The 15,334-nt window shown below is 42.0% G+C and overlaps 1 protein-coding gene and 1 long non-coding RNA gene across 3 annotated transcripts in view; one reads left to right on the top strand and one right to left on the bottom strand.

The window, feature by feature from the left end:
• The window catches only part of FGF12 (fibroblast growth factor 12), a 725,478-nt gene that overhangs the window by 338,915 nt on the left and 371,229 nt on the right, over positions 1–15,334 (top strand). The window lies entirely within an intron of this gene.
• LOC141092469 (uncharacterized) overlaps positions 6,418–15,334 on the bottom strand; it is a 28,518-nt gene continuing 19,601 nt past the window's right edge. The window contains exons 3-4 of the long non-coding RNA XR_012232810.1: positions 7,343–7,518; positions 6,418–6,495 (exon numbers count right to left, since the gene is read on the bottom strand). This is a non-coding gene — a long non-coding RNA (uncharacterized lncRNA). The remainder of the gene's footprint in view (positions 6,496–7,342; positions 7,519–15,334) is intronic.

Genomic DNA, 15,334 nt, shown 5'->3' with positions numbered 1-15,334 from the left:
GCAGCTCCCCTTAGCACCTCCAGATTTGGGTTGTAGGTGACTACTAGAGGCACTCGGTTATTTTCTTCTTTAGCTTTGTAATGTAGCAGGTGATTCCTTGACAATCTGGTGGCTCTTGTAATTTGGTTTTCAATTGTTCTTGGATGGTAACCCTGATTCAAAAAGGTCTTTTTGAGGCGACCAAGGTGTTTGTCTCTATCCATGGGGTTGGAACATATACGATTGTATCTGATGGCTTGGCTATAGATAATAGAGTTCTTTATGTGTTTTGGATGGAAACTGTCCCATTTAAGGTATGTTGGACGGTCGACTGGCTTCTGATACAGGGATGTCTCTATTTCATTGTTTTTTAGCTTAATGATGGTGTCCAAAAAATTAATCTCAGTACTGGAGTAGTTGAGTGTTAAATTGATGGTGGGATGAAATTGATTAAACTGTTCGTGGAACGTCTTTAGCTGTTGCGCAGACTCCGTCCAGATGATTCAAATATCATCAATGAAGCGGTAGTAGGCCAGGGGCCTGATGGGGCATGAGGACAAAAAGTCGCTTTCAAGCTTGGCCATGAAAAGATTTGCATACTGTGGAGCCATTTTACTTCCCATAGCTGTGCCAGTCTCCTGTAGATAGATCCTGTTGTCAAATTCAAAGTAATTGTGGGTGAGGATGAATTTTATATGTTTCACCACAGCATTAGCATCAGTCCCTGTGTTTTCCATGAAGAATTTGCAGGCATTTAAACCATCTTGGTGTGGGATATTAGAGTACAAAGATTCCACATCCATGGTGGCCAGGATGGTTTCTTCTGGTAGAGGACCTATTGCTGCTAGTTTATTCAATAGGTCAGTTGTGTCCTGAATGTAGCTGGATGTATCCTTCACCAGTGGTTTAAGAATACCCTCTACCCATCCAGATACCTGCTCAGTGAGGGTGCCCACACATGAAATAATTGGTCTTCCTGGATTTCCAGATTTGTGGATTTTGGGAAGCATGTAGAATGTCCCTATTCTTGGAGTCTCTGGTATCAGGTCATCGCCAGCTCTTATGGACTGGTCAGGCAGACAAGAAACCAACTTGTTTAGTTCCTTGTAATAGTCCTTTGTAGGATCTGACTCCAATTTTCTATTGTAGCGTGTGTCCATAAGTTGCCTGTTTGCTTCCTTCATGTAGTATGACGTATTCATCATGACTATTGCACCTCCCTTGTCAGCAGGTTTAATGATGATTTCTTTGTTGGTTTTTAAAGACTGTATAGCCTTTCTCTCCTGGGCACTGATGTTGGATGCTTGTCTCCTGTTAGTGTCTATGATTGTGGTGTAAGATATAGATTTTGTTTCTTTTAAGTATTTTAAGGATGAGAGTATTTTTTCTTTTGCTAGTGACAAGAATTGATTATTTAGGAAATCCTGTTTTATTATTATAAATGACAATACATATTTTTTAATATGTTCTAATATTGTTTCTGTCAGATAAAAAGATGGCACAAACATAGGAAATGGCTTATCAACAACCTGCTGTTTTATAGGCACAGATAAGAACCGGTGATTGCTTGATGTGATTATTGTGGATATTGGTATCCGATGTATGTGGGTCTGGCAGACCGCGACGGTAATGACAGCAGTCTGCTGAAGGTACAGAAACTCTATTGTCTTCATAGCATCCATTTGCCTCCAAGCGTCAGTGCTTCATTGGTTAGGATGAAACGTTCCTACTGCATTAACAAATCTGCTCTTCTGAAGCAAAACACTTCTTCCAAGTAGCTGAATAATGCAACGTTTGGGTGCAGTTCCCTTATCGGCTTCCTTCCTTTCAATTTAACTACTGTAGGTTCCTACTGCTGTGTACATTTCTAGCCCAATTTGGTTGGGTCTTTGCCATATTATCTATTATTTAGTTTCAACCTTTAAAGTATCTTTCTCTTTAATTAACTTCCAGAACATCTTTTTCTTACGACTCTCAATTGTGCAGTGCCTCCGTTATTCCTCCTGGAAATGCATGACTAGGGATTACCATTCCCTTGCCTCTGAGAAATGTTCCCACGCCGTCTGACATTGTATCATCATAGTCAACACTTGCCTGCTTAGTAAGTGTACGGGGCGCGCAGGCTGAGGTTCACAACAGTGAATCCGACATTCGGGAAAAAGGTTCCCATCAAAGTGTGTGTGATATTTCCTCTCCCACTCCCTTCCCTGAGTGGCAGTAAGTTTCTGTCCGACACTGAATATGATAACTGTTGTATATGTCGGGAACAGAGAGACTTGGTTCACATAAATAAACTTTTCTTTACTGTAGGACTTGTACAGGGTGATTCACTCGCTATTTTACCGAGAAAAATGTCTGTGACTTCTAAAAGAGACGATCTATCATACGGAAATTTGCACTTTACATACATCATGTTTCAGTTTGACACAATAGCTGACACCTTTCTGTATCAGTATTTATGTTGTCAGATCTCATAAGAAATAATTACACATGGGCTCCAGATTTTCGTGGGCCCCTGTCGAAAGAGTCTCAGTGGCCCCTTTAACACATACCACAATTCATAAAGCACAGATACGGCAGAGAAATATAGATATAGTACAATGCCAAAGATTTCACTTCCTACGTTAGGTGAGTGATATCTATTATAATTTCCACAATAGGTCAGAAATCAGACAGTATAGTCCTCCATACAATATTATGGGCACCACAGAATGAGTCCCATATACAGTAATGCTCCATGCAGAATAATGAGCCACATATAATGCTCCATGCATTGACTTATATTATAAATTCTACATCTAGCAACAACCGGGATCTAGTACATCGCAGTGGTAATAACTGCAAACCACTTCATAACTGTGATCCAATATACATTCCTAACGGGATGTTTGTGAATTTTTTTAAAATAATTTTAAATTAATATGGAAATAAAAGTTACATTTTAATTACACATTCCCCCATCTTTTCTTTTTGATCTATATTTCAGCATCAGCCACAATAGTTTTTAGCACCAATTACGGCCATTTTAGCCCCCTAGGTGCTGCTGTTGATAGCGACAGTGGCATCTAGATAGTTATGCGAGAGTGGGGTCCCCTCTTTAACCTAATTGACACCCCTCAATCATAGAATCTTGATGGTTGCTGAGAAAACTTAAAGCCATATTATGACCTTGGGGTACATTGGCTGGTTAGGCCCTGGCATAAGCAGTGTCCAACAGACCAAGTGTTCGTGTACTGACAGGTCTGATGCACTGCAGTACAAAAGTATCGCAGTATATCAGACCAGCAATCATAGTGTAAAATATTTAAGTTCCATAGATTAAGGCGGTTGTCCACATGTTTTACTTACTTAATTGCATGCAGTTGGGGCTAAAACTCATTTTTGCAGTTGGGTTTCACCCAAAAATTTTGCACCATTTGCCTCCTAAAGCTGCTGTATTACGCTGTCTGAGTTACCAGGGTTGGCCACATTATCTATATTTAATCAGATGTAATGGACACATGACTTTGTGCTACTTACTATTATATAAGTATGGCAGGTTGTCCTCCTGCTTTCCTCCTTACAGACTGCACAGATCTCCAGTCCATAAATGTCTGCTGGCATGTGACCAGACCTTTAAAAAATGAAAAATTGGGGGCTAAATTAAATTATGTTTTATTTGGCCGCGTGTAATAAAATTCTGTGAAGCACCTGTGGGTTAAAAATGCTCCCCACACCCCTAGATTACATCCTTGAGGGGATGAGTTTCTAAATGGGATCACTTGTGCGAATTCTTGCTGTTTTGGTACCACAGAGGTACTTTAAATGTAACATCTGCAATCTATTCCAGCCAAATTTCTGCTGCAAAAACCCTGCAAATATACTTTCTTCGCTCCCGAGCCCTGTAGTGTGCCCAAACTGCAGTTTTTGGCCACATATGGGGTATCATCACATTTGGAAGAAATTGTCTGAAAATGTGTGGGGTTCATTAGCTCCTATTACCCCTTGTGAAAAAATGGGGAACACACATTTCACTGGAAGGAATGTAATTTTTCATCTTGATTTCCCAATGTAATGAAGTTCTGTTTTAAAAATTCTCACCACACTGCACTGCTAGATGAATTTCTTGGGGAAGTCTAAGTTTCAAAATGCGGTCACTTGAGGGGGTGGGGGGGGGTTCTGCTATTTTGGCACCTCAAAGACTCTGTTACTGTGACATGGCATAGCTCTGCTACTCTTCGGAGCACTGACATGTGCCCAAACAGCAATTTATGACTACATATTGAATATTGATGCGCTTGGAAGTAATTGTGGGGTCCGGTTTTCCTTTTATCCCTTGCAAAAATGAAAAATTTGGGGCTAAGGAAATATTTTAGTGAAATAATGTAATTTTTCATGTTTTAATTTTACTTAGCATTAATTCCTGTAAAGCACAAGGAGGTTTAAATCTCCTGACAGCAGTCTAGAATAATTTTAGGTGCAATTATTAAAATAGTATCCAATTTGGAGGCGGATTACAATAAATAGGTCCAGGGGCAGACACTGACAGCTAGGGGCCCCTGTGCAAGAAATGTGTCTGGACCCTCCTCCTTTTTTGGTGACAAAACTACAGATGATATATACCAGCTATGTATATAGACTGTATATAGTGTCCTCTGTTGTTATACAGGGTGGGCCATTTATATGGATACACCTAAAAAAAATGGGAATCATTGGTGATATCAACTTCCTGTTTGTGGCACATTAGTATATGGGAGGGGGGAAACTTTTCAAGATGGGTGGTGACCATGGCAGGCATTTTGAAGTCGGCCATTTTGGATCCAGCTTTATTTTTTCCAATGGGAAGAGGGTCATGTGACACATCAATCATATTGAGAAATTCACAAGAAAAACAATGGTGTGCTTGGTTTTAACATAACTTTATTCTTTCATGAGTTATTTACAAGTTTATGACCACTTATAAAATGTGTTCAAAGTGCTGCCCATTGTGTTAGATTGTCAATGCAACCCTCTTCTCCCACTCTTAACACACTGATAGCAACACTGCAGAAGAAATGCTACGCTAAGGTTTGGCATGATACGATCGCTCAGCAAGCCAGAGCACACTGAGACAGCAGAGTGAGTATGCTCTTGCACTGTCTAGCACTGACATGAGTAAGGTCACTGGAGTTCATAGCCGATGAACCCCGCTCACCACTTGAGAAAGTTTTGAGAAATTTACAACACAGAGAGAAATTTAAACAACAAAAACACATGACCTAAATGTGTACTTTACGCAGTGTTCTTTCTGCCATATCAGGATTTGCAGAAGGATTTTCTGCTGCAAATCCTAAAAGTGTGCACATAGCCTTAGTTCCAGCCCTATGTCCTCCCACCAGAATCCATTATAAGTTCCTGTATACTACCTCCCCATTCATTATAAGTCCCCAATAGCATCAAAATGCTATTAGGTAACGGCATCCTCCACGAGCTTCCAATTCATTATAGGTGTCTGATAGCATCCACCCCCCACAATTCATTATAAATCCCCATATAACGGCCTCCAACAAACCTATCCATTACAAATCCCTGAGAACATCCTCTCCCACTCTTCAATTAATTGTAAGACTCTGATAACATCATAACGATTTGGGGTGGGGGGATGCCATCAGGGCTTTATATTGAATCGGGAGGTGAGGGAGGACACCATTATGAGCTTAGCATCACCTCCACCAAAATTCATTTTAAGCCTTTTTTCATGTCACCCCTCCCCCCCGTCATAGTCTCCCCAGATTGTTGGGAAAAAACTCACCTATCCGTACGTTCCCTCTTAGCATCACTTCTTTCATCTTCTTCCAGGCACTTTCTAAACGCATCACACTGCACTCCCCTGCCTGTGTCACAAAGACAGAGCCAGGCAGGAAACTGAGGACAGATTCCTGTGGCTACACTGACATTTTCCACTTTAAGCAGCAGAGCTGCAGGATCACTCCCTGCCCAGTACGCCTCTAATGATGAGGACAATCTGGATTGACCACCTCAGGCTACAAGCAACTGGCCAGATTTTCCTCATTATTAGCCAACCCTGAAAGGGCCCCCCTCCACCTCCGGTGCAACTGCATTGGCTCCACCGGCGGTATGTCCGCACCTGAATAGGTATATCAAAGTCGCTTCAAAACTGAATAGGTTCATAAAAAATTAGATTTAAAAAAATGAAAAAAATTGCTGCTAAACATGTTACCCTTCTAACAACATGACAATAAAATTACATTTGAAAAATCATGCTGATGTAAAGTAGACATGTAGGGCCTGATTCATCAAAGCTTTTACACCATGATTAGCAACCCCAAATTCATGTCAAACAGCAGCGTTCCTTACTCCACAAATCTTACTCAAGCTTTTGACTGGAATAAAATTTGTGGCGAGGCTTAGAAAGACATGCCGGATTCATTAAGAAGCGCGCACCTCTTATCCGCTTACCAACATATGATGTATTGATGCACTGCTGTGTATAGCACAAGCGATCAGACAATTCCAGCTTCAAATCGCCTAAGGGGACTAATAAATACAGTAAAAAGTGAAAGAAAAAGTATTTATAAATATGAGGAAAAAAAACACAAAATTTCAAATCACCCTCCTTTTTCCCCATTAAAAATAAAATTGAAAAAAAAAATACACATTTGGTGTTGCTCCCTTTGTAAAAGTCCAATCTAGCAAAATATAAAACAAATTAATCCAATCGGTAAACGGTAAAAAAAAAATCTAAAATTACAGGTTTTTGTCAGCCACAATATAGCAATAAAACGCAATAAGTAGCGATTAAAACATTGTATCTGCCACAAAGTGGTATCAGTAGAAACGCCAGCCAAAGGCGCAAAAAAATAAGGCCTCACCCAGCCCCGTTATCCCGAAACATTAAAACGTTATGGGTCTTGAAAAATGCTGACACAAGCAAAACTTTTTTTTGACAAGTTAAAAAAAAGTCACCACTTAAATAAAAACAAATATATACATGTTTGGTATCTGCACATTTGTACTGACCTGGAGAATCATATTGCCAAGTCAGTTTTACCATCTAGTGAACATGGTAAATTAAAAAAGCAAAAAACAATTGTGGAATTTCACTTTTTTTTGCGATTTCAATGCACTTGAAATTTCTTTCCTGCTTTCCAGCGCATCACATGATAAAATGGATGGTGTCTTTCAAAAGTACAACTCATCCCACCAAAAAACAAGCCCTCACACGGCTATGTGGATGGAAAAATAAAAAAGTTATGGCTCTTGGAAGAAGGGAAGGAAAAACCAAAAACGGAAAATAGCCCCGATAGGAAGGAGTTAGTGGTGTTATCCATGACTAAGTTTTTTCAAGGACTTAAGAATTTACAGACAGACAGTTGCTAACTACCTGCCAGTTGTGCCCGATGCCAATTTCCGCTGGCTCATGGACCGCTCCTGCCCTGCCGGTGATTCTGCGACTTCCGGTGACGTCATGTTGACAGCGCAGCTTCTTCTTTTCGCCTCTGTTGACAGCTTGTCTCTGCTGATGTCATTCTGATAGACCGTCGGCTCCTTGCTGCTGAACTGTGGGGAGCAAGCCGTTAATGAAAATAACGACACAGCATAAATAATATCAACTTGTGCCATCAATACTTGATTATTTCCAGTGGAGAATGAGCAGAGAATAGATGAATCTATTGTAGGATTGTGATTTTCAGGAATAATTTATAGCAGCACATAGAGGTTACGTTACCTTAACATTTCTTCAGATTAGAGTACAATACTAAATATCTTAGGGCATTTTAAAACAAACAAACAAAAACAAACCATTCAACTCCGCAAAGTAGAATATGTAAGCATGTACATGTCATGACCACTGGGTGGTGCTATGTTTCTGCTTATTATCACAGATTGCTGCTATTAGCGGAGAATCATAAAATGAAGTCGCATTCGATTTGCATTGAAAATGTGTCATTTGGATTAATCATGCAATACATAGTTTTCAGACCACTTTTTAATTTACTTCTTGCTGCTTTTCCTCTAGCAAATATTGTTCACTCATGTAATTAATGTAATGCATGTTACTGACGCACACATTCAACTCTTGAGTACTGAGCAGTAAATTACATCTAGAGCTGCAAGTCTCCGTTATGCTGCTAACATAGAATTGATTAGCCATTTACCATGTCAAACCCCAATCTTAGGTCCGGCGAGTATTAACCCCTTCCAGGAGTTGATTGGAGAATACTTTTCTTTATACAAAATACTCAGATTTGTGTAATAAAATAAGAGAAACAATACTCATGTTACCGATCCCCATGCACTAGTGTTCTAATACCGCCTGGTTCCCCGCCAGTCTCTACTTCTTGCCACGGCATTGACATTATGTTATAGAGAGATGTGACATCCATACTTGTAAATAATAACAATTTTACAAAGAAAAATCCCCTAGATTGACCCTCAAAAATGGCAGATTTTATGTCCACCTGGGAATAGGGCTTAAATGCCCTAAATTTGGCATTACAAATATCGGTAAGAATGGTGACCTCTGCCGCCAATCATTAGTGCCAGCGGTGATCTATAGCTTAGTGATTGGCTGCAGAGGTCACATGGCTCTTTTGGGATCTGGACAGCACAAGAACAGGAATCTGAGTATTTTGTATTAAAGAATTCTTTTTCATGCCCTGCTCTCGTCATAACATCTTTATGTTCCTATTGATATTACCTTATGTAGGATTCCTTTTTTGCTGGACAAGTTGTGAGATGGAACAGAAAAAAAAAGAACTTTCAGTATTGGTTTTAGTGCCGCAATGTGTGGTAAATATGGTAGCTTAACAATATTCTACAGGTCAGTATGCCTAACTACATGTACAACATAAAAATCTACTTTGTGTTGCTGCATCAGCTCTGATGGAGGGTCGTGAGCCACATTCACACGTTCAGTATACGGTCAGTATTTTACCTCAGTATTTTTGTAAGACAAAACCAGGAGAGGAAGAATCAGAGGAAAAGTATAATAGAAACCCGTCACCACTTCTGTATTATCACCCACTCCTGGTTTTGGCTTACAAACACCAATGTAACATACTGACCGTATACTGAACGTGTGAACATAGCCTAATATGGAGATGTGACCTCCATACTTGACAATAATTGCAATTTTGGTAGCACCATCCCCTGAATTGAACCTCAATGGGGTGGAGTTTAGGAAACCCCAAGTACTGACATCCAGCTCCTACTTTCCCCCATTAATTCCCACCTTATACACCTATTGTCACATCAAGCCCACCATCAATCCCTTTTTCTATCTGGTAGTATCATCCTATCTCCAGGTTACCATATTTCCTTCTCCCCTGCCAGTAGATTTGCACATCTAGTTCTGCTCTTCTGTGCAGGCTTACTTGCAAAAATCACCATCTTTAGACCGGCCCTTTGTCGATGTTTGCTAGAACTGGTGGTAATGCACCAAGCGCTCACATCATGGGACCAACAACAATTCTGCCATTTTTATTACTTTACAGGATAAATAACGTAATAATTTTTATAATTCAAATGTTATGGATATATTTATAGTTTAGATTTTTTTTGTTAATAGGAAAAGGAGGTGATTTAAACATTTCAATCACTCTAGTTGGCTTGAATATGTGATCACTTTACTTAGGGCGGAGTCAGACGGCCGTATACTCATGCGAGAATTGCCTCGCACTGCACGGACTGGCCCGCCACCTCTCCTGACCTGAGCAAGACAGCGTGATGGATTACTGTGCAGCTGTCAAGCTCAGGTCAGGAGAGCCGGCTGCCAGGACGAGGTTCACTGTGCGATTCTCGCACGAGAAATATGGCAGTCTGTCTCTGCCCTTAATAGTACAATCAAAGCAGACACAAAGTACTTTGTTGTTAGATATATGGGAACAGGCTGCCACGAGAGGTTGCCAGTTCTTCTTCAATAGAAGTCTTCAGAGGCTGGACAGACATCTGTCTGGGATGGTTTAGTGACACCTGCATTGAGCAGGGGGTTGGACCAGATGACCAAGGAGGTCACTTCCAACTCTACCATTTTATGATATTGCATTGTGACAGTGGGATGATGGAGTCTCCCTTTTCACCCTCTCATCCCCAACTCACCACTTAGAAGCCCAAGATGGTCTATGGGGGTTAAACTGCCATGATCAGGGTTAGCTAGGCAATTGGAGAAGGTGTAGGCTGTATGATACAGCCAACGTCTTTCATGGATAGTCTGTAAATGCTTCAAAGAATCACTACTGGAGCCATAACTTTTTTTTATGTCTGTGAATCTCCCCTCTATCTCCAATAACTCCACCATTTAGAAATAAAGCTTCAGTATAAAGCATAAGGAAAAAGCACAGTCATAAGCTTCTCAGTACATACAATTCTCAACATAAATGAGCACATTTCTTTGAAAAGTTAGATTTTAATCCAGATGGCACTGAATACAGGAAATAAATTCCTAAATTTTGACAACACTGAGTATCATAGAATATTATGTAACTGATAACATGAAAGTAAGGCTAATGATGTAACTTTCATTACAAAATCTTCATGATTTTTAAGGACAGCACCATGTCTTCTAGGCATGGAAAGAAGTTTGTCACATATTGCAACGTCTATCTTTTTCCATTCTTCAAGAGCAACCTCTTTTAGAGCCTGGATGTTGGATGAGAGCGATGATCGACTTGTCTCTTCAGAATTCCCCATAGGTGTTCAGCTGGATTAAGATCTGGAGAAATACTTGGTCACTAAATCAGTTTCACCCTGTTCTTGTTCAGAAATGCAACAGATGTGTGTTTTTGGATCGTTGTCATGATGGAAAAGTGCACATCTACTATGGGCATGGAGTGATGGTAGTATCAATGAAATGTAGCTCCTCAACACCAGAAGCACTCAAGCAGCTACACATATGGACACTGCCACCACCATGTTTCACTGTAGACACCAATGTCACCAGGTTTTTGCTGAGACCAGAAAGAGAGACCAACGTTGATATTTTTCAAGTCCTCAGACAGTTCTCCTCACCTCTTTCTGTTCTCCATGCTTACCCCATGAGTAGAGATTTGGCATGGAACCCCAAACTGAGGAAAATTGACAGTCATCTTGTGGTTCTTTCATTTTCTAATAATTGTGTTAACAGTTGCCTTCTCACCAGGCTGCTTGCCTATTGTACTGTAGCTCATCCCAGCCTTGCGCAGGTCTACAATTTTGTCTCTGCTATCTTTAGACAACTCTTTGTTCTTGGCCATGGTGGAGAGGTTGGAGTTATTGGATAGAACTTGGCCCAATGTTCTGCTATGGAGCAACACAAATCTGCAATTATTTTCTCATGGCAATTTAGCATAAGAAAACAATCGCAACATACTGTGAGTGCATACGATATTCGGATCGTACTCACTCATATCAGTCTATGGGTGCGTGTGAATCATTGGACTGCACATAGAAATTATCCGAGTGCAGGCCGATGTACGAGCACAGAGACAATGGAGAAGATGGAAAAATTAAGTTCTCCATCTTCTATGCTGCAATTCTTCTACGATAGAGAGAAACAGATCACAAAAAGATGACAATGCAATCAAATTCTGACAGTTTGAGATGAGTCTCAATATCATAATCAGCCCGATTCTCTCATAAGGTGGGAGTCACACTAAACGAATGAAAAATCGGTCCAAGTTTCCCTGCCGAGAATGGCACGAGTGTAATGCAAGTGTCATGCAAGTACAATCCGATTTTTCACACCTAGCATCTAATTTACGTCTGAATGCAGTGCAATTGCTATCCGACTGCAATCCAATGTTAACATGAGTTTTTCCATAGAGAAATTCTCTAAGCCAGTGTTCCTCAACTCCAATCCTCAAGAGTCAGGTTTTAAGGATTTCCTTAGTATCGCCCAGGTGGTGAAATTATTGCATGTGCAGGGGAGCAGATCTCACCTGTGCAATTTTAACCCCTTACCTACAATGGACGTAATATTCCGTCCATGTGACCCTGGACCTAATTCCCATGGACGGAATATTACGTAAATCCAGTAATTTTAGATATCATTATGTGGAGTGGTGAAGCTTCTTTCAAATTATCTGGCCATATTAACAGATGTAATTGTATTTACTGGTATAATGAGAACATGCATTTACCATTAGAGCAACAACTAATTGAACCTGGTGTCAATGTTTGGGGTGGTATTTCAAGTTTTGGTGTTTTTGGACCTTTTTTTTCATGGAACAGTCACAGGAGATAAGTATCTCGAAATTCTAATGAATCAAATTGTTCCCCAGTTACAGCAACAGCCTAATTCAATTGACCTTTATTTCCAACAAGATGGGGCCCTTCCACAGTATTCAAGAGTAGTCCACGAGTATCTTCAAGAAACATTTCCTAATAAATGGATTGGCCGAAGAGGCCCACTTGATTGGCCGGCACGTTCACCAGACTTGACCCCAATGGATTTGTTCTTTTGGGGAGTATTCAAGGACAAAGTTTATAGTCGAAAACCAAAAAGTGTCAGTGATTTAAAAAATTACATAAGAGATGCATTTCAAGAAATTAATACCCAAAGAGACTTGTGCAAAAATGTTTGTCGAAGCGTAAGAGGCAGACTTCAAAGCTGTGCAAATTGTGATGGTGAACAGTTTGAGCGCCTGCGTTGATAAAATTTAAGGCCATTTGTATTATTGTTCAGAATAAAATTTAATTCTCAATGTTATGCTTGTGTTAGTAAATATAATTTTATATATACCGTATTTTTCGGACTATAAGACGCACCGGACCATAAGACGCACCCCAATTTTCAGTAGGAAAATAGGGAAAAAAAAAATAATGTGTCAAATGGGGGTCCGTCTTACAGTCCGAATTCAGCTTACCTGGGAAGGGATCCGGCACAGGTGGAGAAGTAGTCACAGGGGTCATTCAGTGGTCCAGGCTCGTGTGGTGGCGGCTCTGTGCTGGGGCAGGTTGGTTGTGCTGGGGCAGCTGCGCTGGGGTAGGGGCAGCTGTGCTGGGGCAGCAGTGCTGGGGCAGGGGCAGCTGTGCTGGGGCAGCTGTGCTGAGGCAGGGGCAGCAGTGCTGGAGCAGGGGCAGCTGTGCTGAGGCAGGGGCAGCTGTGCTGGGGCAGGGGCAGCAGTGCTCTGCGGTGGTGGCAGCGGGCGGCGCTATGCGGTGCAGTGGTGGCAGCGGGCTGTGCTCCGGTGCAGGAGCGGTGGCTCCGCCGGCATTTCTTCGCAGCCCGGAGGCTTCCGCACTTCCCTTGCTGGCCGCCGCCATGTTGCGGTGGCCTCCGGGAGCATGGATGCCGGAAAGATGGACGCCGGTCAGGGGACGGCGCATGCGTGGGATCAGATCTCGTCCCGAGATCTCAGGGGACGAGATTCAAATCTCGGCAACGAGATCTCGTCCCCTGAGATCTTGGGACGAGATCTGAAGCTGCGCATGCGCCGTCCCTGGACCGGCGGCCATGCTCCCGGAGGCCAACGCAACATGGCGGCGGACAGCAAGGGAAGTGCGGAAGCCTCCGGGCTGCGAAGAAATGCCGGCGGAGCCGCCGCCCCTGCACCGGAGCACAGCCCGCTGCCACCACCGCACTGCAGTGCCGCCCGCTGCCACCACCGCACTGCAGAGCCCAGCCCGCTGCCACCAGCCACCAGGTTAGTACCGTGTATTGCGACCATAAGACGCACCCCCCACTTTCCCACAAAATTTTTGGGGAAAAAAGTGCGTCTTATGGTCGGAAAAATACGGTAAATCAAAATAAATGTTATTATTTTCTGTCCACCAACTTTTGGACCACCCTGTATATACAAACCCTTGCAAAAATTATGGAATCACCGGCCGGTTCATTCAGTTGTTTAATTTTGTAGAAAAAAAGCAGATCACAGACATGGCACAAAACTAAAGTCAATTCAAATGGCAACTTTCTGGCTTTAAGAAACATTAAAAGAAATCAAGAACAAAAAATGTGGTAGTCAGTAATGGTTATTTTTTTAGACCAAGCACAGGGGTTGATGCCACTTTTTTGTATTGTCAGGTTGCATCAAGCCCTGAGGTTAGTAATGGAGAGGCATCAATAAGACACCCCCATTACTAACCCCATAGCCATATCATATAAAATCACAGCCAATGAACTCACTTCACCTATTTCTTCTATCTATGTAATATATATACATATTATACATGTGTGTGACATATATAACTACCTATTCTATGTGTATACACTGTGTGTGTAATCCATGTATTCTATCCTGTCAGTTCCTGCTGTGATTTTATACTACGTGGCTGCTGAATTGCCGGCTATTCTTCTATCTATGTAATATGTATACATGTATAAATGTGTGTGTCACTGACATCTATATATCTATGTATTCTATGTGTATATATCTATTCTTTTCTAACCTGTCACTCTGCGATATTACTGTATGTGGAAGATGAATTGCTGGCTTTTCAAAGGACACCGGTGCATAAAAATCGGACAGCACTTGCATGGTCCGAATGCTCTGCGATTTTTTTTCTCGCACCCACAGGCTTGCATTGGCGAGTCTCGGATGAGTCTCGGTGCCAATCGCAGCATGCTGCTATTTTACACACGCCAAATACGCCTGAGAAAATAATCGCAGATGTGATCTGCCCCATAGATTAACACTGGGCTGAGTGTTATGCAATGTTTCCTCACATAGCACTCGCCCATATTCTACAGTAGTCTGACGCCGGCCTAAGAGAGAATATACACCAGTATGGGCGATCCTTTAGCTGGATAATACCTTCTCTAAGGTATATCTATGGCCAGACTATTATTAACAACTAGATGGTGGCCCGATTCTAACGCATCGGGTATTCTGAAATATGTATGTAGTTTATTTATGAAGTTTAAATAATAATGCAATAATGCACCCCCTATCCTGGTATGCATGGTCACCCTCACCCCCCTATCCTGGTATGCATGGTCACCCTCACCCCCCTTTCCTGGTATGCATGGTCCCCCTCACCCCCTTTTGCTGGTATGCATGGTCCACTCACCCACCTTTCCTGGTATGTATGGTCACCCTCACCCCCTTTGCTGGTATGCGTGGTCCCCCTCACCCCCCTTTCCCTGGTATGCGTGGTCCCCCTCACCCACCTTTCCTGGTATGCATGGTCCCGTCACCCCCCTTTCCTGGTATGCATGGTCCCCTCACCCCCCTTTGCTGGTATGCATGGTCCCCTCACCCCCCTTTGCTGGTATGCATGGTCCCGTCACCCCCCTTTCCTGGTATGCATGGTCTCTGTTAAAATAAAAAATAGTTATATACTCACCTTTCGACGGCCCGGTCTCGCAGTCCCAGTAATGCTTTGCGCGAAACACCCCTGATCACGTCGCGCTCTCGCGAGAGTGACGTCATCTTCGCTCTAAGGTGCAAGGCAT

Source organism: Dendrobates tinctorius, unplaced genomic scaffold, assembly GCF_039654945.1.
Source record: "Dendrobates tinctorius isolate UK_male_01 unplaced genomic scaffold, ASM3965494v1 ptg000060l, whole genome shotgun sequence".
Taxonomy (NCBI): Eukaryota; Metazoa; Chordata; class Amphibia; order Anura; family Dendrobatidae; genus Dendrobates; species Dendrobates tinctorius.
This window is presented reverse-complemented; position numbering and strand designations above follow the sequence as displayed.